This window comes from Bos taurus, chromosome 16 (genome assembly GCF_002263795.3).
Source record: "Bos taurus isolate L1 Dominette 01449 registration number 42190680 breed Hereford chromosome 16, ARS-UCD2.0, whole genome shotgun sequence".
NCBI classification, from domain to species: Eukaryota; Metazoa; Chordata; class Mammalia; order Artiodactyla; family Bovidae; genus Bos; species Bos taurus.
In genome coordinates this window covers 8,127,838-8,153,778 of record NC_037343.1, presented here as the reverse complement: position 1 = coordinate 8,153,778, position 25,941 = coordinate 8,127,838, and the positions used below count along the sequence as shown (strand labels likewise).

The 25,941-nt window shown below is 42.7% G+C and overlaps 1 long non-coding RNA gene across 1 annotated transcript; it reads right to left on the bottom strand.

The window, feature by feature from the left end:
- Window positions 1-1,188: 1,188 nt before the first annotated feature.
- Window positions 1,189-25,679, bottom strand: LOC100848559 (uncharacterized). The gene is made up of 14 exons (XR_003029644.2): window positions 25,488-25,679; window positions 23,133-23,258; window positions 21,214-21,275; window positions 20,735-20,756; window positions 19,008-19,078; window positions 18,527-18,551; window positions 16,347-16,417; window positions 15,863-15,887; window positions 13,392-13,459; window positions 12,907-12,931; window positions 8,567-8,614; window positions 3,628-3,713; window positions 3,103-3,210; window positions 1,189-1,458 (listed from the first exon to the last, which is right to left on the bottom strand). It is a non-coding gene; the product is annotated as an uncharacterized lncRNA (long non-coding RNA).
- Window positions 25,680-25,941: the final 262 nt, after the last annotated feature.

Genomic DNA, 25,941 nt, shown 5'->3' with positions numbered 1-25,941 from the left:
AATCCTGTCCAACTCTTTGTGACCCCATGGACTGCAGTACACTAGGATGCCCTGCCCTCGTATGAATGACTGGAGTCTCTGAAAGATTAAAATCACAGCAAAGATACACAGCAAATATTAAACATTTTGATGCAAAGTTTTCTGGGAAAAAAAATTCTTTGAAAGTGTTTATTAAAAAGAATGAGCATATACTTGCAATGACTAATAGCAGATGATACTGTAGTAAAGCTTCTGCTGCTGCTGCTAAGTTGCTTCAGTCGTGTCCGACTCTGTGCAACACCATAGACGGCAGCCCACCAGGCTTCCCGGTCCCTGGGATTCTCCAGGCAAGAACACTGGAATGGGTTGCCATTTCCTTCTCCAATGCATGAAAGTGAAAAGTGAAAGTGAAGTTGCTCAGTCGTGTGCGACTCTCCACGACCCCATGGACTGCAGCCTACCAGGCTCCTCTATCCATGGGATTTTCCAGGCAAGAGTACTGGAGTGGGGTGCCTTTGCCTTCTCTTATAGTCAAGCTACTAGGTTTTAAAAATAAAAGTCCTTTGGGCAGCTAGAATAAAAGAGTGGGAGAAATAAAAGGGAATAAAAACTAGAAATTTAAGAGCCTTTTCAGAGAAAGAATCTCTGTTAGAAGAAAAGAGACAAACACATTTAAGTTACATGAGAGAGAAATGATGAATTAGGAACTTTTTATCAGTCAAGCAAAATGAGTTTCAAAAGTCCTGACATGCAAATCATGAAAGAGCTAGGGTAATATTGATCTCCTTTGACTAGTGTAATGAGCAGACGTGCAAAAACAGAATCCTTAAAGATAATGACAAGGGGGTGACAGAGAATGAGATGGCTGGATGGCATCACTGACTCGATGGACATAAGTCTGAGTGAACTCCGGGAATTGGTGATGGACAGGGAGGCCTGGCATGCTGTGATTCGTGGGGTCGCAAAGAGTCGGACAGGACTGAGCAACTGAACTGAACTGAACTGAAAGACAGTGACATGAGGACAGATGCAAGGACTAAATTTGCAGTTCCTTACTCAACGAAGACTGAGTTGTATGTGAGGGGGGAGGTCTTTGTGGTGGACACAAGGGTGACTGCCTTATGACAATTCATTAAGTTCCACCTCTGTTGAGGGTGCTTTTCTGTACACGTGTGTGCTTTAATAGAAAAATTATTTTAAAAAAGAAGATATATTTTAAAAATTTAATGAAAAACCTTACATATAAATATTGAACATACAGATAAATGCACAACATATAGATAACACTGTAGAAAAAACTAATACTAAATCTATACAACAAAACAACTGAAGCTGTACTAAATGAGGACCCTCAGGAGAGAAGCAGGGAGGCCTCTTATGATCTGGTCCAGATGAGGCTCTTGGTGCTGTGGGGGCTGTATCCCCTGTGGGGTCCAGGATGGGGTCCAGGTCCAGGTCTTCATGGATTCAGATCAGAGCCTGCAACAGCAACACAGGTGATGGAGTCCCTGGGAGGTGCAGAGTCAGACAGAAGAGGGCTCCCTGAGGAGGGTGTGCATGACCCAGAAGACTTCCCAGGATCTAGACTTGGCTTTGGAGCTCAGATCTGCAGGGCACTGGGCCTATTTGACTGTCCTTCCTGAGTGTGTTTTCTGTCAGCAGGGAGTGTTTAGAAATGTCCCACAGGAGCGAGTACACCTGGGCATCCGGCCGGCAACCCTCAACTGATGGGTACCCTGGACAGTGAGACTCAGTCAGAGGAACAGGGGACTCTGGGATCCAGGGCTGAATGTTTGGGTCCTCCCTTCTCTCTAGCCCCTGGGAGGAGCAGGAGGTCAGATGTCATCGGGGGTATGAGAACATATCCACCCATCCTACACTCAGTACAACTGCTCCTGAGACCTGAGCATTGGAAATGGACAGACACCTAGGGTCTATATTTTCCCTAATAATCATTTCCAAGCCCCAGCCAAACTCTCCTGAGGTTTATGATTTTAAACTGTTATTATATTGTTGTAATAAAAAGGTGCATTTTACGTTTAGCATGTTGCAACACTAACCTTTGACAGAAGACACTGATTTTTAAATTATAATAAAATAAGATGTGTTGTTAATGACAGAATCAGAAAAAAATAAAAGGAACATAAGCAACTTGAATCTTGCCACTCATCCCAAGTGTGCTGCTCAGTTCAGTCATGTCTGACTCTGTGCAGCCTAGGATTATAGTCCACCAGGCTCCTCAAGTCACTGGGATTCTCCAGGCAAGAATACTGGCTTGGGTTACCATTTCCTTTCCTCAGGGGATCTTCTCTACCAAGAGATTGAACCTGAGTCTCTTGTGTCTCCTGCATTGATAGGTGGCTCCCTTACCACTACCAGCATCCCAAATGGCACTGTATTGCTTTCTGGTGTGTCTTCAGTTGGACACATACACAGAAGAATCTGCAGAACCTCCAACTTCAGATTAAGAAATGGTGCCTGAAGTGACCAAGGACTCCAGGTTCAAGAACCTGAGGGACCCCAGACTGGACACCTGACTGAGGAAACCTCTCAGGCTGGCTGGGACCCTCAGGACCAGGGAGCACCCACAGGGATGTGGAGCTGCCGGGTGACTCCTGCCTACATGAGCTCTGGGCACCTGTGTCTCCTTCACTCTGTTCCCAGGAGCCCAGGACTGGGGAGCGTGGGGCCTCCCCAACCTCTCTCTGCAGCTGGTGATGAACTAGGGGTATCCCCTGCTGCCTTTGGGGGGTTGGGTGGGCAGAGCTGGGTCCTGCAGAGGGGGATGAGGAAGCCTCCAGTGGGGATCTTCAAAGAGAACAGCAGCTCCTTGACTCAGGCACACAGTGGCTCCACAGTGCCCCCCAGCCTCCCTGCAAATGTAACAGCTGCCAGAGGAGCCAGCCCAGAAACCTCAGGGGCATCTGGGGACAGGACCTGTACCCTGGGGAGACGTGCTCAGGGCATCTTCCTCTCATCTGCATGGACGGACTGTTACCACCCTCTTGTCTCCACTTTTGTGGTCACACTCAGCAACAGACCCCAGTGTTTTTGCTGGTGATTCTGAAGCCCCACCAAGTGAGTTGAGGACATGATGCAGACATGTGCCCTTCTCTGCCTCACCTTTTCACCCAGGTCCCACATTCATTCTTGCTTTTCTTGGTCTTCTTTATTATCTTTTATCCCCCCAAAAACATTCCTCCAGCAAACAAGCAAAGATTTTTCTGAAATCTGAAAGAAAGAGATCAGTCAGGCAGGTCCAAGCTCTTTCAGGGCAGGAAAGCAACTATATGGGGTAACCCAGGGCAGGGCAGACTTCATGCAGGCACTTCAACTGCATGGATCCAGACATACTAACTCCAGCCTCCACTCCTTCTCAGGCCAGTCATAGTGACAAAACCAGGTTGAAGGGTGCAGACATGAGGTCAGGAGCTGGGGCAATGCTATGAGAGTAGGGGAAGAGAGCTGAAGACAGATTCACAGGTTTTATATAAGCTCTCAGGATCCCCCGTGCCTATAAGAAACCAGGTGCTCCAGGAGGATAATCACGAAAAGACGGAAAGTGGAGATGGGGAAGGGTTACAAGGAAGAGTCTGTGGATCAGAAAAAGAGAAAACTTTTAAAAATATGAAAGAAGGAAGAAATGACCTCTGTATTCTTGCTCTCTATCTCTGAATCTTTATTATCTTCCATGCATTTTTCTGATGTCTGAGGGTAGTAGTCATGTGGAGAGTCTGTGGGAAAGCAAAGGAGAGACTTAGAGTCAGGATGTGACTGGAGGACCCTGGTGCCCCTCAGAGCCTGACCCTGGGACCCCTGGTGCCTTTTCTCCAGGGACAACCCAGGGCTTCAGTGTTTCACCTCTTCAGTGAAAAAGTGGGTCTCTGAACTGCAGCTTCCTGTCACCACTCTCAACTTGTCTACATGCGAACAGGAATGAGGCCATGTCAACCTGTTCCTCCTCCAGGCGGTCACTGTCTCCATGCATCTCTGCCCATGACCTCACTTCCCTCCTTCTCCCCCTGTTTCTCCTCTACTTCCTTCCTCATTTCTCTCCTCTTATCACTGTTCCTTTCCTTGCTCCTTGAAACTCCATCAACCCTAGAGTTCTCCAACATGGGAACATTGGAAGAAGGACCATGGGTGTATGGCCACTGTCTTCTATCAGCCCATTATTTAATTAAATAATCCATCCCTGCCAGGGAGGACTGGGCATGGACCTGAGAGTGTTTTGAGCCCTGGGGGAGGGAAGGACAAAATTTCACATAACAGAGACTCTCCTGTTGCCTTTGGTGATATGAGTTACCTGGGGGATACTTAATGCTCACAGCAACACCTTAAGTTTTACAGACCCTTAGGACAGAGGCAAACACTTCCAATTCCATTTAGCCAGAATGATGTGACAAGGGTCCTCGATAAACATCTGGTAGCTTCCTGGTTTGCACTAAGACTTGGAAAACTGGAGGGATGAGACCTGGGAAGGTGTAAGGAAAGGACAGAGGATGGGGCAGGCCTCGGGTTGGGGAGAAGGGGCAGGACTGTCTGGAAGCAGCAGTGGGTTCTGAGAGTAGCAGTGACCCCAGGACCTGCTGCCCTGGGACTGCTCAATCCCAGAAGACCAGGTCAGCAGGGCTGTGAAAGCAAGTGTGTGAAGAAGCCCAGTGGACTCTTCACAGAATGTACAATCTGAAGCCATGGAGGTAGGAGCAGCTGGACATGGACCTCTCACATGGAAGCACCTTCAGGACATCAGACTTGGATGGTGCAGAGGCTGAGATGAGCTTCAGGAGACTGAGCCCAGGCAGGGACTCAGAGCCTATGTGCTCACCCCTGGGAGTGCCCTCTACTTGAGGGATTAACAGTGAGGAGAAACATGAGAGGAAGTCACAAGTCCTGAAAGTGCAGGAGGAGAGAGTTCACGCCTCAGTCACCACCTCACATGCACTACAGGGATGTGGTCTCTAGTGTTAAGTGGCAATGAGTTTTGAGCCCATAGGATATGGCCATCATAGTTCAGCATACAGTAGAAAACAGAGTCTGCAATGCGCAATACTCGAGATGTGCTGACCAGAGACCTGGTTTTCATACTAGTCAGTGACAAAAGCAGGAGAGAGCAGCTCTTACAGGAAAAATAATCTTTGAAGAGCAAAGCAAGAAAAGGTGATTATAAACATAGCACAATGCAAGTCCAGGACACAATTTCTCTATCATATCATTAAAATATGAAAAGAGTAATTCACAACTCTACACACATTTCCTTCTTTCTAATTTCATGTTAACCTTCCTTAGCCTGCAAGCAGAGGGTTTAACCCTATATTTTCAGGAGCCCTCTCCTGTCAGGTCCTATTTGAATGTTGTTTCCTGCCAGTGTCCCCTTCCTCACCACCACACCAAATGCTCTCCACAACACATTCCATAGGAACACAACCAGGAGCAACAAGGTGATCAGAATGAATGACCCACCCACTTCTGCTCCAGTGGAGGCCCTGCTGGCTCTTACAGCATCACCTTGACCTTTTTCCCGGGGTCATGAAGAGACACCCCACTGTGGATAGCAGATGGCAGTCATCTGTTCTCTGTGCAATCAGAGCCCTTCAATAAGACACTGATCTCAGTTACAAACCTAAAGACAGGGATGCTGAAAGAGTCAATTTTCAAACTTTCACTTCTATAGGCCCATTAGAGCTCTCACCTTCATGCTAACCTATCTGAAATTGCAAGTATTTTTGACCATTTAAAACATGCCTTTAAACAAACTATAACAGTTACATCTGGCTAGTGGCTACCACACTGTAATTCACAATATCCTCTATATATGTTTATATATGTGTGTGCTTAATCACTCAGTTGTGTTGGACAATTTGTGACCCCATAAAGTGTAGCCCACCAGGCCCCTCTGTCCTGGAATTCTCCAGGCAAGAATACTGGAATGGGTAGTTATTTCCTTCTTCAGGGGATCTTCCTGACTCAGGGTTCTAACCCAGGTCTGCTGCATTGCAGGCGAACTCTTTACTGTCTGAGCCACCAGGCAAGATTGAATGAATCTTAAGATCAGCTCCAATGGTTCTAACACTTCTGATAGATTGTGGCAGAACAGTTTATGGAATACCAGGGCACTGTGGTAAAAGGGAGGGCGTAGGGCTTCCCAGGTGGCTCAGTGGTAAAGAATCTGCCTACCAATGCAGGGGACATGGGTTCAATCCCTGGGTTGGGATGATGCTTTGGCAGAGGAAATGGAAACCACTTCAATATTCTTAGCTGGAGAATACCAGGAACAGAGAAGCTGGGGGGATATAGTTCATTGGATCACAAAGAGTTGGACACAACTGAGTGAGTGAACAAATAAATATATATAGAATGTTACCACCTTTCTCTTGGTTATTCCCTCTGCATTTTCTGCCCTTTTCAAGATAGCTGTTTTCCTGTAGATTAACAAAGAAAAGATCTCTGGCCTATGAAAGTATTTAGCCTGAGGGGGTAAGAGAGGGATGTGGCCCTCTACTGGTTTCCATGGTCACCAGTGTAACTAATGAGCCAATCTGCTGTTAATTCCCCCTGTAACTGGTAGATTTCCCATCCCCCCAGAGTGAAGAATATTGCAGCTTCTGTGTTCTGCCTGTCACCTGCTGTCCACAGTAGGTGTCTCTCCAGGACCCTTTTACTTCAGATATATAAGACATTCCATCTATTAAAACTTTGATATCTCTGTAAACTCTGGGACCTTTCTTTGGCCTCAAATCTAGGCAGTACAGGGCTTGCAGGCCTGTGAAGTGTAGCCCAACAGCTTCTGCAGGGTATTTGGCTGGCCTGATTTGGTGATTTATTTATGTGTTTCTCCTGGGCTCATGCACACATCCCAGGTACTCGTGAGCCTTTGGGACACTGAAACAATGTCAACACCCAGATCTTAGAGGAATTCCCAGCAGGTGCTCCTTTTGAGGGGAAGAGTATGGGCACAGGGCCCAGGGCACCTATGCTGAACATAATCAGAGAACATGTGCAGAAGAGAAAGAGGGACACTGTCTCTTCATGAGATCATCCTTCCAACCACTGACTCTGAAAGGTCCAGAGAGGTCAAGGACAAAGTACCTTTAGAAAGCAAACAACCTGCACACTGAAAACCACGAACCATACTGAAAGAATTAAACCAGGCACAAGGAATTGAAATGACATATCATGCTCATAGACTGAAGACTTAGTACTGCTGACATTTCTATGCTACCCAAAGCTAGATAAAAATTCATTGCAACACCAATCAAAATATTAGCATAAATTTCATAGAAATGGAAAAAGCAAATTCAAAAAGATATATGGAACCATTAAAGACTGTAAAAAGACAAAATAATCTTGAGAACAAAGATCAAAGTTTTTCCCCTCCTAATTTCAAGGCACATTACAAAGATATAGGAATCAAACCTGTATGATATTGACATAGAAACAGATGCATAGCCCTAAAGCCCAGAATAAGGACCCCCAAGTAAATTCATGGATACATGGTCAAATAAAATTCACCAAGTTTCTAAGACCACAAAACAGGAAAAGTGTAGCCTCTTCAATAATCAATAGGATGAAAAGATAACCCACAGAAAAAATACAAAACATATTCAAATAAGGAGCTCATACTCAAAATGTATAAGAAAATACAACAAATCAAATGCAAAAAAAATTAAAAAGATAAATAAATGAGTTGAGGAGTGTGCAAAGATGGTGATAAAAACCATCTGGAGCTTTTGTCTGGAGGGAATAGTGAGTTCTAAAAAGATCAGTGACCCCGAGTCCTGCTGCTCTGAGTCTCTGACAAGTCTGCTCAGTCCCTGGAGACAAGGTCAGTCGGGCTGTGAGAATATGTGTAAAGAAGTCCAGTGGCCCCTTCACAGTCTCTAGAATCTGTGGCCATGCTGGTCTCTAGAGGCAGCTGAACATGGACTGCTCTCACGTGGAAGCACCTTCAGCACAGCATCCTTGGGGAGGTGTGGTGCTGAGATGAGCTCCAGGAGACTCAGCCCAGGCAGGGATGCTAGAGCAGGTGTGCTTTGACTCATCCAATCCTGAGAGCACCCTTCATATGAGGAATAAACAGTGAGAACAAACATGAGGGGAAGCCACATGTCCTGAAAATGCAGATGGAGAGGGTTCACGTTTCACCCATCACCTGACACTTATTGCAGAACTTGGTCTCCAGTGTTAAGTGACTATGAGACTTTTGTGCCCACTAGGATGTGGCCATCATAGGAGAATTTAAACACGAAGCTAACGTCCCTGTCCATACTACCCTGCAGGTACTACCCAGAAACCAAGCTTTCATATTTGGTGGTGAAAGGCCAAGGAAAGAGGTGTCTTGTGAGAAAGGCCATTTCTAAATGGAAAAGCAAGGAGAGATGACTATAAGCACAGCACAATATATAGTACATGGACACATAGCTCTATTATATCATTAAAATGTATGAAGAACAAATCACAGTTCTAATACATTTCCTTCTTCTTCCTGAATTTATATTCACCTTCCTTCATCTCCACAGAAGCAGGTGTAACCTGAGTGGTCCAGGAACCCTCTCCTTCTAAATCCCACCTGAGAGTTGTTCCCTACCTGCATTATCTTCTGTATCACTGCTGCTGACACTGTCCAAGAAGCAGTCTGTAGAAAGACAACCATGAACAATAATACAGTTATTATACAAGTTGACCCACCCATTTCTCCTTCTCCACTTTGCTCACACAGCATCTTTCTGGTTGTCCCTGCAGGTTCACAGACCTCCCCTGTGCTTTGTGGAGTCAGAGCCCTTCAACAAGATGGTGATCACAGTTGCAATATTTCACATGAGAGATGCTGAGAGAATCACCTTTCAACCTTACATTTCTACAGGACCAATATAGCTTGCATTCAAGCTTACCAACCTGAAATTTCAACACTTATGGACATACTTGAGATATGGCTAGGGTGACCAGGTAATTGTGTGGTTTTTTGTTTTGTTTTTAATATATCAAGTTAAGTATTGTTTGAAATAGGTTAATTATAAATAGGCAGATCTGACTAGTGGCTACTACACTGGAAAGTTCAGCTCTAAGAACTCCAAAGATAAGGAAAAGGCAACAAACTGCCTGTCCTCATTTGTTCTTTATTGCAGATTTGTTGGCCTAATATGATCATTCATATTTAGGTATACCTGGGGCTCTAGGACACAGGCCAGGCATTGGGAGATTCCTTGTGGACATTCCAATAGAAAGGTAAATACTCAGTTTCAAAGAAAAATCCCCATAGGGAGCTCATTTGTAGGCAGAGGTAAAGGGCATGGCCCAGCACTCCTGTACTACAAGTAACCAGAGAGTAGGTACAGAGGGGAAGGAGAAACATTCATTCTCTTCATGAGCCCATCTTTCCCATCCCTGACTCTAGGGCACCCAAGCAAGGCAGTGGAAAAGGCTCCTTAGGAAGTGAAAGATTTGTGCACTGAAAACCACAGGACACTGTTGAAAGAAAGAAGAGACAAGTAATTTCAATGACATACATATTCATAGACTGGAATATGGCCATAGACTAGAAGGTCACAGACTGACCTTCTTATTCTACTAAATGTGATGTACATATACATTGAAACAACTCACAAAATCTCATGTCGTTTTTATAGAAATGAAAAAAAGAATCCCCAATTCTAATACTTATGGAACTCAAAAGAAATTCAAAGAGAAAAAACAATCTTGAGTGCAAAGAACAATGGGGCCTTAAGGCCTCCTAAATTCAAAACACATTAGAATGCCACAGCAGTCAAAATAGAGTTCTACCAGAAACAAAATAGGCAGAGAGACCAATGAAGGGAATCTTGAATAAATTCATATGTGTGTGGCCAAATGATCTTTGCCGAGGTTCTAAAATTACCAAGTGAAGAAAGGATAGTTTCCTCAACAATCAACAGAAAGGCAACCTATAGAATGAGAGGAAGTACCTGCAAACTTTGTATCTGAATAACAGGACAATATCCAGAATATATAAAAAAGCAACTGCAACTTCAAAACAACAGCAGGCAAACAATTGAGTTTAAAAAAATGTGTAAAAAGCTTCAGTAGACATTTCTTCAGGAGAAGGCAATGGCAACCCACTCCAGTACTCTTGCCTGGAAAATCCCATTGATGGAGGAGCCTGGTAGGCTACATTCCATGGGGTCACTAAGAGTCGGACACGACTGAGCGACTTCCCTTTCACTTTTCACTTTCATGCATTGGAGAAGAAATGGCAACCCACTCCAGTGTTCTTGCTTGGAGAATCCCAGGGAAGGGGGAGCCTAGTGGGCTTCCGTTTATGGGGTCGCATAGAGTTGGACACAACTGACACGACTTAGCAGCAGCAGCAGCAGCAGACATTTCTTCATAGAAGAAATAGAAGTGATCAGTATACATAAGAAAAGTGGTCAACATCACTAAGTATCAGTGAAATGGAAAGCACAAGTCAGTCACTCAGTCTTTGCGACCCCATGGATTTTACAATCCATGGAATTCTTCAGGTCAGAATAATGGAGTGGCTAGCCTTTCCCTTCTCCGGGGGATTTTCCCAACCCAGTGACTGAACCCAGCTCTCCTGCATTGCAGGCAGATTTTTTACCAGCTGAGCCACAAGGAAAGCCCAAGAATGCTGGAGTGGGTAACCTATCCCTTCTCCAGCAGATCTTCCTGACCCAGGAATCAAACCAGGGTCTCCTGCACTACATGCAGATTCTTTACCAACTGAGCTAACCAAGTGAAAAGACGATATCACCTTTCAGGATGTGTATTATAAAAATAAAATAACAAGTATTGGCAAGGATGTAGAGAAGTGGAACATTTGTACCCTGTTAGTAGAAATGGAAAATGGTGTAGTCACTATGGAAGTTTAGAAGTCCCTCAACAAATTATTAAGAGAACCATTATAAGACTGAGCAATCACTCTTTTGAGTGTATGTCCAAAGGAGATAAAATGAGAATGTCCAGGAGATATCTACAATCTCATATCCATTGCCACATTGTACACAACAACCAAGATAAAAAAATCTACCCAGTGTCCACAGGCAGATAAATCATTAAAGAAAATGTGGTGTATATATACACTGGAATGTGATTCAGTCTTTAATGATGAAGGAAATCCTGTCATTTGCAGCAATGAATGAAGCATGAGGATGTCAGTAAGAGTGAAATAAGCTAGTTACAGGAAGACAAATATTGCACAATTCTATTTACCTGAGTTATCTAAAGGAAAACTCAGGGAAGCAGAGAGTAAAGGGTAGTTCCAAGAGCTGGGAAGAGGTTGATGCAGGGAATGTCTATTCAATGACTATAAAGTTTTAGTTGCAAGATGGAAAAGTTCTAGAGATGTACTGAACAACATGGAATTAACAGGACAGACTGAACATTTCAAAGCTTAAGAGGCAAAACTGTACTGAATTTCCTTCATCTATTCCTAGAGGGTCTTCTTTCTCAGATTCCTCTAGAACTGGGTGTGGCCTGCAGGTACCACCAGGGGCTCCCTGAAGAAGGAAGGAGCCTCCCCAGTACTAGGTGCCTTGGGTGAGGGGGGAAGATTCATTTGGAGGCTCTAGTAGGAAAGAGTGTGAATGAGGGAAGTGGCAGAGTGATTAATCATGACCAATCAAAATACCATAAGACCTACTAGGAGACAATATTTACAATGGCACCCCACTCCAATACTCTTGCCTGGGAAATCCCAGGGACAGAGGAGCCTGGTAGGCTACAGTCCATGGGGTGGCGAAGAGGCAGACATAACTGAGCGACTTCACTTTCACTTTTCACCTTCATGCACTGGAGAAGGAAATGGTAACCCACTCCAGTATTCTTGCCTGGAGAATCCCAGGGACGGAGGAGCCTGGTGGGCTGCCGTCTATGGGGTTGCACAGAGTCTGACCCAATTGACGCAACTTAGCAGCAGCAGCAGCAAAGGTGTAATTGACCCAGTAAGGGAGGTTCTGAAACAGTTTTGTTCAAAAGAATCCTGTAGGGCCTCCCTGGTGGCTCAGTATTGTAAAGTAGATAAATAAATAAAACTAAAGAAAAAAAAAAGAAAAGGTACACATGTTGAAAATAATTTACTGAAAATAAAAACTTTTTTATTAAAGCATAAAAAAAAAAAAAAAAAGAATATACTTGCCAATGTAGGAGATATGGACTGGATCCCTGGACTGGAAAGATTCCACATGTCCCAGAGCAACTAGTCCCATGTGCCACAACTACTGCCTGTGCCCTAGGGCCCAGGAGCTACAACTACTGAGCCCACATGCCAAAAATGAGGAAGTCAGAGAGCCCCAGGACCCATGCTGTGCAACAAAAGCAGCCGCCAAAGTGAGAAGCCTACTCAGGACAACTAGGGAGTTGTCCTTGCTTTCCACAAGTAGAGACTAGCCTGCGTAGCAATGAAGGCCCAGTACAGACAATAAAAAAAAATAATAATAAAAGTTAAAAAGAATCTTGAAAATATTTTCATGGAGAGTAATGGGGTTTGTTTTCCAGGTTAAAGGATGTACGCTTGGCATAAAATCAAAGCATACAATGAATGTGTATATACATCCTCATTCATGGTGCAATGGTGATGGGAATTTTGGGGGTGGAGAGTTGACAGTGATATTTAGGGTGACAAAAATTGGGAAAAACACGACACAAAAAATGCACACACACAAGAAGAATCACACTATTCATTACGATTAGGGACATACCCAGTTCCATGGACACAAACCTACACTATTAACCATAGTACAGTTTCTTCCTGGAACTACAATAATCAGCCACATTATTTTACTTGAAAACTACTTTATATCACCAGGGCCCCTGTATTCATTCCCAGCAGGAATTTGGAATCAGTTTCCCTCTACACTAAAACCAGTGAGAAAGCCCTAACGTTCTCATATACAAAGCTTTATCTCCCCAACTGAATGATTGTAGAATACGTACCACTTGCACATGCTGAAAGGGCCACCTGCAAGTACAGAAGAGAAGACACTATGAGGGTAAGATCATACAGATGCACAGTCTTTGGTTCATTAGGTGATAGTGGAAAGCCTGATGAGGAACAGTGGTGGAGTCCAGGGAACCCAGCAAGATCAGAGCACACATACTCAGGATGCAAGGCAAGACCTTTGCCTGGAGGATGAAACTTCCAAGTCCACTTGGGTTGGAAATTACAGAATTCCTTTCTTAGAGGAAAACATACTATAGGAGAGAGAACTCTGTACAGGGTGTAATGGATGCTAACAATTTTAATAACTTGTGGACTGAGGCATCATGAGTTGGTAATAAGACTCTCACTCAACATTATCCCAACCAAGGGAATTGTTTCTATCTAAAATGAACACACTCAAAGATTCATAAGTTTATTCTACTGAAAGAGAAATGAAACAATACTTCTATCTCAGACCAGGATAAAAAGAAAAACTTGCCTTGGAGTCACATGGAATCTCTTCTGTCCTGTCACAAGCTGGGTTGACTGTCAGGTCCTTAGTGAAATCTAGAGGGATACAGAGTAGCTGTTAGAAGAGTGGTGAGGCTGCAAAGGAATTAGGAAAAAAGAAAAAACAGTGTTTTTTCCTTTGTGTGAACATGGGGTGGTGTGTATGGATATGGTGGTTAGTAAGCATGGGCTGAACTTATGTTCATTCATCCTCTTTGGAGGAGGAAGGAAAGCAAAGGAGAAGAGGAAGGAAATGAAAACAGATCTTTGCCCTCTAGCTAAGAGGAACCTAATCAAAAGGAAATATTCAATCTATAAAAAGAAAAACTCTAAAATGCATGTACTGTTCACTGAAAGAGACCCATGACTCCTCCTGCTCATTTTGAGCTCCTGCTAAATTGCCACAGTCTCTTGATTTTTCCCAGATCACTCTTCCTCCGAGATCCACAGTTGCTGCTACTCTGTTCATCATGTTTCCTATGAGACTTTGTACTTGATTAAAAGTAAACTGTTAGAGGACTGAATTTAATCCTGGGCCATTCTATTAATTCACTAATCACTTGTCTTAAAGAAAATCAAATATACAAGATTTGAAAACACTGAATCCTACCATTTATGCTATGAATAACATCATACTTTTCTGTCAATATTTGTTTATATACACTGTGTACATGTCCACTGAGTCAGTGGCTGTCGATACTCACAGGGGCTATATGTTTAGTGGGACAGTTGATTATAATAAAAAGCACAGTTTCTCCACCTCACTGATCTTCCTAGGGAGCTAGAAGGACACAGAGTAGCTGTCAGGACACCAGTGAGGCTGCTCAAGAATCACTCAGCGTTTTTGTTTTCTGTTGTTGTTTTTGATGAGAACATGGTGTGGAGTGTATACATGAGGGAGATTAGCAACTATGGACTGAGTTGCTGTTGAATCATTCTCTTTGTTGGATGAAAGAGAGCAAAGGAGAGAAGCAGGAAAGAAATAAAACACAGTTCTGCATTTTAACTAGTGATAACCTACACAATGGGGATTAAAGAATACTAAACTGCATTCCAAAATTCAGTGACAGAGACCCACGGCCCTCATGTTTCTTTAGAGCTTCTGGTAAACCACACCTGTCTTCTGGATTTCTTCCTAGATCACTGCCTCCCCAGCATTCACAGTTACAGCTACTGTACTTAACAAGTCTTCTATGAGAATTAGTTTTTGATTAAAAGCAAACTCTGTTAGAGGACTGTATTCAATCTGACCTACCCAAATAGCTATTGTCAGTCATGTGATATTCTTTCCCAGTCTTCATCTTCCAAACAATATTTGCATGTCCACCGAGTCAGTGGCTGTCCACACTCACAGAAGTCATACATTTAGTGGGACAGTTCATTATAGAGAGGAAGCATGGGATCAATGCTGACTATCTTGGACCCAGCTGTGCAGAAAAATTTACATAAACAGTCATGGTCACTAGGCTAACTAACAAGTTCCACTGTGAGATCTATTTGACACCTTCCCTTGAGTGTGTGCTACAGGGTTCAATCAATGTAAGGCTTATTTTAAATTCACCCAGTACAGTGAAATATCTCCCTGAGGATAATCTGCTTTATTGCTTGATTAAGCAAGGACACTAGAACCAACCGATATGGCATACACTGTCTACACAAGGCCACACAACTCTCAGAAACTGTGAGTTGACCAGGAGGATGTGGATTCCGAGGTGCCTTTCCACTAATGACTGTGCCAAAGTTAGCAGTTCATGTAAATTTGGTTGCTCTGGGTTCGGTGACCACTGAGCCCACCTTATAATGGTGGACATGGTCTGGACCTCTGGAGCTGCTAGTACCTCCAGGCATGTACATAGGTGCAGGGACCCCTTTGACCCCCATGACTGAGGATCCCATGAGAGTGATAAGTGCAGGTCAGGGGTCCAGAGCAGTCACACTGGGACCACCCCGAGGTTTTCAGTTTGGCTTTTCCACTTAGGAGGTCGAGAGCAAAGGCTATTTTTCTCAGCACCATCTTCATCTGAACAAAATGAATATTAAACAAACTTGAGGAATGACTGAGTTGAGGAAAGAATCAGGTAATGTATAACCAGTGTGCAGTGCTGATGAGAACTGTTTAGAAAGTTCACAGTTGACTTGTGCTGTGTAAGAGGGAAACATCTCCTGAAGAAACACACACACACAGAGCACCAAAAACATTCCACATGGGCCCACAACTGGGCTCTCAACCCTAATTCAAATAAACTCACAGTATCTAAACAATGAATGTAGTTGTTTCCAGGTACCATAGAACACAGACATTGCTATTTCCTTGGAGATCAGCCTCTTCTCTGCACCCCAGGCCCTCAACTCTTGTAGGCATCCAGCATCAGGTTGCCTCTCCAACCAGAGCCAACAAGGGAGCCCCACCTTCATCAACTCTATAGTTCCTCAGAAAAGAAATGATTCCTGAATATTTACCGTGTTCACAGACTGCTCCGTATGCCTGTGATTAGAGAGAAGAAAACAGTGTGAGGGTGTCAGCATCGTGTTTTCTCTCCAGTAAGTCATCTGTTATCTGAGTTTTTTCCTCAGAAAACTTAAACTCTTCAACTCAATGGTCCACTCCAAAAAAGAGAGGAGCCCTGTTGAAAAGCCTGACGAACTTCACATATGCACTCTCAGGTATAACTTCACCAATGATTACAGAATTACTTTTCTTGGGGGAAAAATTTCTACTGAGGAAAGTTCCTAGAGTAGTAACTGATGTCTTTTTTTTTTTTTTTTTAATGTCCTTTTGAATCAGGCATGTACTGATAATAGGTTTATCCTCAATATTTCCCCAGCCAAGGAATTGCATACATCAGTGATAATGCACATTATCAAATTACTATAACTGTATTTGACTGAATAAAAAATAAGTGAAGCAACAGTTCCTATGCCAGAGAAAGACAGAGGAGCTTACCTTCAAGGTACTCAGACTCTGTTCCTTAGCCCAGTCCCGGCAAAGTTCCACCACTGGGTCCTCCAGGGGATCTAGAGTGATGGACACATAGTAAATATCAGGACACAGTGAGGCTGCTCACCAATCATTCAGCATTTTTTTTCTGTTTTTGCTGTTTTATTTGCTTTTTTTTTTTTGATGGGGTCATGGGGTTATCAGTAGTTAAATGCAGAAGCTATAGACTGAGCTGCTATTGAATCATCCTCTTTGCTGGATGAAGGAGAGCAAAGGAGAGGAGCAGGAAAGAAATGAAACACAGTTTCTGCATTTAACTACTGATAACCTAACCAATGGGGACAAAAGAAACACTAAAGTGCATGCCAGTTTTCAATGACAGAGACCCATGTCCCTCCTGCCTGTTTACAGCTTCTAGTAAATCGCCCCTGGCTTTTGCATTTCTTTCTAGATCACTGCCTCCCCAGCATTCACAGTTACAGCTATTGTACTTAACAAGTCTTCTATGAGAATTTATTTTTGATTAAAAGCAAACTCTGTTAGAGGACTGTATGCAGTCCGACCTATCCAAAAAGCTATTGTCAGTCATGTGATATTCTTTCCCAGTCTTCATCTTCCAAACAATATTTGCATGTCCACCGAGTCAGTGGCTGTCCACACTCACAGAAGTCATACATTTAGTGGGACAGTTCATTATAGAGAGGAAGCATGGGATGAATGCTGACTATCTTTCACCCAGCTGTGCAGGAAAATTTACATAAACAGTCATGGTCACTAGGCTAACTAACAAGTTCCACTTTGAGATGTATTTGACACCTTCCCTTGAGTGTGTGCTACAGGGTTTAATGAATGTGATGCTTATTTTAATGTGACCCAATACAATGAAGTATCTTCCTGATAATCTTCTTTATTCCTTTTTTAGGCAATGACACTACTACCAAGAGTTATGACCTACATTGTCTACATAAGGGCACAAAATTCTCAGAATATGTGATTTGACCAGGAGGATGCAAGTCCCAAGGTTCCTTTCATACTACAGACTCTGCCAAAATTGTCTGTTAATCCATCTTTGGGGCTTCCCTAGTGGCTCAGACAGTAAAGTGTCTGTCTGCAATGCAGGAGACCCAGATTCAATCCCTGGGTTGGGAAGATCCTCTGGAAAAGGAAATGGCAGTCCACTTGTTTTCTTGCACGGAAAATCTCATGGACCACGGAGCCTGGTAGGCTACTGTCCATGGGGTCACAAAGAGTCTGACACGACTTTGTTGCCCTGGTTTTTGTGACCACTGAAAAGTGAAAGTGAAGGTGGAGTCACTCAGTCATGTCCAACTCTTTGCGACCTCATAGGCTATGGCCTACCACGTTCCTCCCTCCATGGGAATTTCCAGGCAAAAGTACTGCAATGAGTTTCCATTTCCTTCTCCAGAGGATCTTTCCAACCCAGGGATCAAAGCTGGGTCTCCCACATTGTAGGCAGATTTTTTACCATCTGAGCTACCAGGGAAGTGACAACTGAACTCCCCTTATAATAAAGGGCACAATATGGACCTCTGGAGCTGCCAGTAGCTCCCAGCATGGCTCACAGATGGAGAGATCCCCATGTGCCATGACTGAGGATCCCAGGTCTGAGTGTCAAATGAAGGTCAGGTGTCCAGAGCAACCACATTGGGACCACACTTAGATATTCAATTTGGCTTTTCTATTTAGGAGGTCAAGAATTTGGACATTTTGTCCAGCACCATCTTCATCTGAGGAAAATGAACATTAACCAAACTTGAGGAATGGCTGAGCTGAGGAAAGAATCATGTAATGTATAGCCAGTGTGCAGTGGTGATGAGAAGTGTTTAGAAAGTTCACACTTGACTTGTGCTAAGAGGGAAACATCTCTGAGGATATACACACATACATACACTCACACAGAGATTCAAAATCACATCACGTGGGCTCACACATGGAACCCCAACCCTGATTCACACAAGCCCACAACATCTAAATGATGTAGTTGTTTCCAGGGACCATAGAACACAGTCATTGTTCATCCTGGGAGATCAGTCTCTCCTCTGCACCCACACCCCTCAGCCCCTTTAGGGACCCAGGATCAGGGCGCCTCTCCAACTAGAGCCATCAAGAGAGCCCCACCTCCTTCTAGATTGTACCTCAGCACAGGGATGATCCCTGATATTTACCGTGTTCATAGACTACTCCATGTGCCTGCAATTAGAGAGAAGAAAACAGTGTGAGGGTCTCAGCATCATGTATTATCTGCAGTAAGTCTCCTGTCATCTGATATTTATCCTCAGATAACTAAAATTCTTTAAGTCAGTGGCCCCAAAGGAAAACAGGGCAGGCACCCTTTTAAAAGGCTGGGCTTTTTCACCTAAGAGGTCTCAGTTTCAATTTAACCAATAATTACAAAATTACTTTTCAAGGAGGAGAAAATTTCTCTTCCTAAAAGCACCTACGGTAGTAACTGATGCCGTCTATTTTTAATGTCCTATTGAAACATGTCTGTGTTGATAATAGATTTAACCTCAGTATTTCTGCAGCCAAGGAATTGCATACATCAGTGAGAGTTTACATTGTCAGACTACTATAACTGTATTCAGCTGAATAAAAATAAAGAAGTGATGGAGCAGTCTTTTCCCGGATAGAGAGAGATGAGCTTACCTTCAGCATGCTCAGAGGCTGCTCCTCTGCGCAGGCCTGGGGCAGCTCCTCCACCAGGTCCTCCTGGGGTGCTAGAGGGACAGAGCACAGCTGTCAGGACACAGCTGAGGCTGCTCACCAGTCACTCAGCCTTTGTTATTATTTGACAGGGACGTGTGATGGAGTGCATGCATGAGGGAGGTTAGTAACTATGGATTGAGCTGATGTTGAGTCAAGCTGCTGAAGGAAGGGGAGCAAAGGAGAGGAGCAGGAATGAAATGAAACACAGCTTCTGCAATCTAACTAGAGATAATCTAACCAATGAGGACAAAAGAAACACTAAAATGCATGCCCTCTTTCAATGACAGAGATCCATGACCCGTTTGCCTGTTTACAACTCCTGCTAAATCACCCCTGTCTTCTGGAGTCCTTCCTAGATCACTGCATCCCCAGGATCCGCAGTTACAGCCATTTAACTTACCAATGAGACTTCTATGAGCCTTTATTCTTGATTGAAAGGAAATTCTGTTAGAGGACTGAATTCAACCCTACTATTCCAAATTGCTACTATCAGTCATGTGATATTTTTCCCCAGTCTTCATTTTCCAAACAATATTTGTATGTCCGCTGAGTCAGTGGCTGTCACACTCACAGATGTCAGACAATTTGTGGGACAGTTCATTGTGGATAAGAAGCATGGGTAAAAGATGTCTATGACCCAGCTGTGCAGGAGATTTACAAATAGAGTCATGGTCACTAGGCTAACTATCAAGTACCACTTTGTGATCTATTTGACATCTTCCCTTGAGTGTGTACTACAGGGTTTATCAATGTAAGGCTTATGATAATGTACAATGAAGTATCTCCCTGGTCATTATCTGCTTTATCCTTGTTTAAGCAATAACAGTAGCACCAACATATTTGGCCTACAGTGTCGGCCACACAACTTTCAGAATTTGTGAGTTGACTGGGAGGATGCAAGTCCTGAGGTGTCTTTCAGAGTGATGACTCTGCCAAAGTTGGTCGTTAGCCCATCTGTGTTTGCCCTGGATTGTGTGACCACTGAGGCTACCTTATAAGGATGGCCATGGTCTGAACCTCTGGAGCTGCTAGTACTTGCAGGCATGGACACAGATGCAGGGACCCCCTTGCTCCATGACAGAGCATCCCATGACTGAGTGATCAGTGCAGGTCAGGGGTGCAGTGCAGACACACTGGGACCATCCCTATGTTTTCAGTTTGGCTTTTCCATTTAGGAGGTCAAGAGCTAAGGCCATTTTTCTCAGTACCATCTTCATCTGAGGAAAATGAACATTAACCAAACTTGAGGAATGGCTAAGCTGAGGAAAGAATCACATAATGTATAGGCAGTGTGTAGTGGTGATGAGAGGTATTTTCAAAGTTCACACTTGACTTGTGCTGTGTAAGAGGAAAACATTTCTGAAGAGACACACATACACACACATACACACACACAGAGATTCAAAACCACATCACATGGGCTCACACAAGGCACTACAACCCTGATTCACACAAACGCAAAGCATCTAAATGATGTAGTGGTTTCCAAGGACCATTGAACACAGTTATTGTTCATCCTGGGAGATCAGTCTCTTCTCTGCAGTCCCACCCCTCTGCCCCTTTAGGGACCCAGGATCAGGGTGCCTCTCCAACCACAACCCGCAAGAGACCCCTGCCTCCATCATGTAGATTGTTTCTCAGCAGAGGGATGATTCCTGAATATTTACCATTTTTGTTGGTTTCTTTCACCTGTAATTAAAGAGAAGAAAACAGTGTGAGGGTGTCAGCATCTTGTGTACTATGCATACAGGGCTTTTGTTCTCTTTTTTATCCTCAAAAAACCAAATGGGAAAGTGTTGTTGAGTCCATGGCCCAAAAACAAAACAGAGAGGATTCCTGTGGGAAAGGTTCATGCTTTCCCTGAAATATCTCTGAAGCCCATTTTGACTAGCAGTTACAAAATTTTATTTCAAGAGGGAAAGCTTTCAGCTGAGACATGTGCTCCCAACCACAGTTTCTAATTGATGTTGTCATTTTAAATAATGTCCTTTTGTATAAGCTTTCTGCTTGAAGACTCAACATTCATCCACTGAATTAAAAACTGTTTGTATGAGCTGTCTTGAATATTGTGAACCCTTATCTGAACTCAACTGAAAAGTAAAGCCATGAAGCAACGCTTTCACCTCAGATAGATTGGAGCACTTACCGCACCGGTGGGCAGGGCCTCTTCCTCCAAATTTGAGGTGGACAGCTCGTCCTCAGGGAGCTCTAGGAGGACGTAGAGGGGTAGTCAGGACACCTGTGATGCTGATTGGAGAGACCGTGCTAATGTGGACACGTGGGAGCAGTGTACGGATGTAGATGGTCAATAAGTGTGGGTTGAGATCTGTTGGACAACCTTCCCGGTAGGTGGAGGAAGGCTAAAGAGATGAATGTTTCAGAAATGAGACAAAGAACCTTTAGCTTTCTAGCTAAGGGGAACCTGATCAACTTGAAATTGTTAGTCTGACAAAGGTAAGCACTAAAAATCACTTTGTTCCAGTAGTCATGTACAGTTGTGAGACTTGGACCATCAAGAAGGCTGAGTGCCAACGAATTGATGTTTTATAACAGTGGTGCTGAAGAGACTCTTGATAGCAAGGAGTTCAAATTAGTCAATTCTAAAGTAAATCAACACTGAATATTAATTGGAAGGACTGATGCTAAAGCTTCAATACTTTGACAACCTGATGTGAAGAATAGACTCACTGGAAAAGCTTCTGATGCTGGGAAAGATTGTGGGCAGAGGAAAAGGGGGTGGGGGCACAAAGAATGAGATGGTTGGATGGCATCATCAACTCAGTGGACGTGAATTTGAACAAACTCTGGGAGATAGTGAAGGGCGGGGAGCCTGGTGTGCTGCTGTACATGGGCTCACAAACAGTCAGACACGACTTAGCAATTGAGCATTGTGATCAAAGTTAACCTCCAATTAAAATAAATAAATTTATATTTAAAAAATATACATTCTATTTATTCTTTTCATAATTTTTAAGAATTAAAAATTTTCATAGCATTTTCTACTTTTGCAATGCTGCATACCTATCAAAATCATCTACATCTAAATCTTTTTCATCAGATCGAGTATAACCTCTATACTCATGAAGTCATAATCCACCTTCCCTCATACCTCCTGGCCTTGGTACTTTGTATTTCCAGTTTCCATGTGTTTGCCTATTCTGTGTACCCTAAACCAGTGGAATCATACAATATTTGTCTTTCTGTGCCTGCCTTATTTCAATAACCATAATAAATTTTTGTATTATTTGGTCCATCCATTTTGTAACATATTTCAATCCTTAATTCATTTTTTTTTCTTTTTGGTTTTTTCTTTTTTTTTACTTTTTTAAAATTTTATTTTTTAATTCATTTTTATAGATGAATAGTATTCCATTCTGAGTATATGTCATATTTCATTTACCCATTCATCACATGATGCTTGTTGGGTTGCTTCTACCATTTGACTACTAAGAATATCCTATGAACACTAATGTACAGATTTCTGTATGGTTCCATAATGGTGATAAATTGTGCATATTTAATTAATATTGTGCATATTTAACATATCATTGAATATAACAATACAAAGCGTGAATCTTAGGTGAACTATGGACTTTTAATTACTAAAAATTTATTATCTCATGAATTTCAATAAATGTACTACACATATGGTATCTGTGAGTAACATATGATAGTTGAAACTGGAGTGATAGGATATAAGAATTTTCAGTATTTTCTGTACAACTTTTTTGTCAATGTAATCCTGTTCTAAATAAAGTCTAATAATTTAAATAAATCATGAAACATAGCTTCAGGGAGGAACATATCACAGCTAATGTTAAAAAATTAGCTAATGTCCAAATCATAGCTAGAGATCATCTTCAGTCTTAAACATGAATCAAATGTTGAATTTTAAATGCATGTTTCCTTCCATACTTAAAACAGTACCAACTGACATAGTTTCAATTTGAACACATGAAACAAAAGAAGAACATTGCTTAATATTTCCATTTTTTTCTTAAATATGAGACACTGAACATACTACAATATTTATTCATGAGTGAACTTAGAAAATTTCCACAGTACCTTCAACTGGGTCAGTTATAGGGTGCATCCTACTGTGTGGCCAACAACGAACTCTCTTGACCCAGCTGGTCTTTAATGTTCTTGAACTCTGAGGAATGTCTTTTTTGGTCTTCCAGACAAAACATCCTGGGAAAGGCATTATAATGGTGATAGTAGTTGATGTCTTGCCAGCAGAAGAACACATAGAAACTAATAATAATTGATCCACAGTTCAGTCCTCTGGTCCCCTTCATCACCAGATGCCTAGCAGGGCCTCCTGAATCCAAAGTGGACTTCGGAAGATCTGCAGTTTGATGTGCACTGAAAGCACCCAACAGACTGGCTGTGTTTACAAATATGTCTGTTTAGCTGAGACCTAGAAGCTAAGCAGAGCATGGTGACCACACCTGATGGACTGGATTCAGATCCTATTTAGGAGAAGCAGGTACTTGGAAAGATATTTGGATTTCTCTTTGCCTCAGTTTCCTGTACTGAGTTGGAGAAATGTTAATATGGCCTATTTTTAGTATTATGAGGCAAAGAATGATTAAATATAGGTAAAATGTTAGAGAAATGAAGGAGGGATTTACCTGGAAGTCAAGTGGTTAAGAATCCGCCTTGAAATGCAGGGAATAGGTGTTTGATTTCTGGTCAGGGGAGTAAGATCCTACATGCCTCAGAGCAGGTAAGCCCACATGGTGCAACTACTGAGCCCAGGTAGCACAACTAGAGTCAGTGCACTGCAACGAAAGATCTACATGGTGCAACGAAGATCCCATGTACCACAACTAAGACCCAAAGCAGTCAAATGAATAAATAGAAAAGCTTCATAAATGCTCTGTAAGAGTTCAGTCTTGAGTGATGTCAAGAATAAGGTGGACCTTTAGTAGCGGTTGAAAGCAGAGAGAGTATTTTGACGATTCCAGGTAAGTGGGGATGGAAGCTTACTCCACCTTTGTCACAGAAACAAAGCTTTACAGGTTATGGAGAGTATCTATTATCACCTCCTCTGATATCCAGCCTTGTTGGGGAGGATGCGGGGGACAAAGTGGGGGCTGTAACCATATATTACAGTAGAAGGTATTGAAATTTAGAGAGATCAAGTGACTTTCCAAGAGCACACAATGGTGAATGCAACTCCCCCTCTCAAATTCTCCTGGCCCTAGCTTTCTGCGGTTGAGAGCTGGATGCCCTGGAGAAGATGACTCATCCTAAAAAAGAACTCAAATCCTCCTTCCACCGTTTGTCTCTATATTTCCATTTCTGATCCAAAAATACAAGTTTCTTCTGAGGCAAATCTCCTCAGAAGGACCATAGGATTTCAATTCTGTCCATCCTCCAGATTCTTCACATGGGCAACCATGTCACAACAGCCTTTTCAATGTCATCTTGCTGAGTTGACCAGTAGTCTGTTTGGCATCCATGTTAGCTCAGAGCTCAGAATTTTCTAAACCAAAAGCTACATGATGGCTCTACCAAGAATTAACTTTGCTTCCATTGACCAAGTCTAGATGAGGAGTTAATGTGAGTTAACTGGGAAGGTGGTCATCTGTGCTGGGCTTTGGTGTTTTAATTAAGTCTCTGATGCTCAAAGTCTTACAGCTGATCAGAGCACTGATTTGAGCAGCCTGGACAAAGTGCTAGCTAAGAATGGGCAGGACCTTGAGTCTTCCCTCATTGAAATTCTGACTCTATCAGCTCATCATACTCTAGACCCTGTAGTGGAAGACAGTAGAGCCCCATATTCTTTTTGAAAGTCATGTCCATATTCATAGACTAGAGACCTCACCCCAAGATTCTCCTTGAGGATCAACACACAGACCCTCTTTCCCTCAGTGACCAAATGTTCATCCTACTAACCTAGCAGCAAGGCCCTGTCTCATCACACTCCCTGACAAAGGCAAATGGTGATCCTGCTCACATCCACCCATGGAAATTCCACCAGTAAATCCCAGGTTTTTTCATTTTTAAAAGTTTCTGGATTTACATTGCTAGTACTTGTAGATTTGGGAAGCTACATTTAGAAGAGTTGAGCTGTAATCCCCTTTTCCTATAATGTCCATTTTTGGGGATACATCATGGTTCTCCTGCTTCAGTTCTTTCCATCTATTCTCTGGTAGAGTATGTACAAACCTGACACTAGAAAATTGTACATTTTTCTAAATTTAGGAAGATATTTAAGGCTCCCAGCTAACAGAAGAATCAAAAAGTATAAATTAAGGAATAAAGCAAAAGTATATAATATATTTATATCTCTGTAGATAAACTAGAATGATGGAAATTAAAAAAAAAAAAAAAAAGATGAGGAAAAAACTTCAGTAAAAGTTAACCAGCCCATTTGAAGAAACAGCCTTTAGAGGATCAGTAGGAACCTACCTCCAGAACAGCAATTCAAGTTGCCCATTTAAAAAACACTCAAGGTTGAAGATGAACTCTTCTCACTTATGCGAACCTCTCAGCTCACAAAGTGCCAGTTGGTATAGAATGCAGAATGTGTATCATCACATTACCATGGAGACGATTCATCACAGAACTTTCAGAGTGAACTGGACTTTGCACAGGATGAGTCCAAAGGCTGTTATATAGAAAGTGTGTTTCTATGGACAAATTTAGCTTTTCAGAATAAACATTTTATTTCAAAACTGAATCCCAGGCTTACAGATTCTTCCCTGATTTAGAAAAATAATTTATATGAGAGAAAATTGCCTGTCCTACAAATATAGATATTTGTGAACATCTCAGGGTGAAGAGGGACAAGGCTAACACGTTGAGAATAAAATGCATCATATTCCTGTAGATATATCATCTCCAATTATTTCTAGTATTTCTA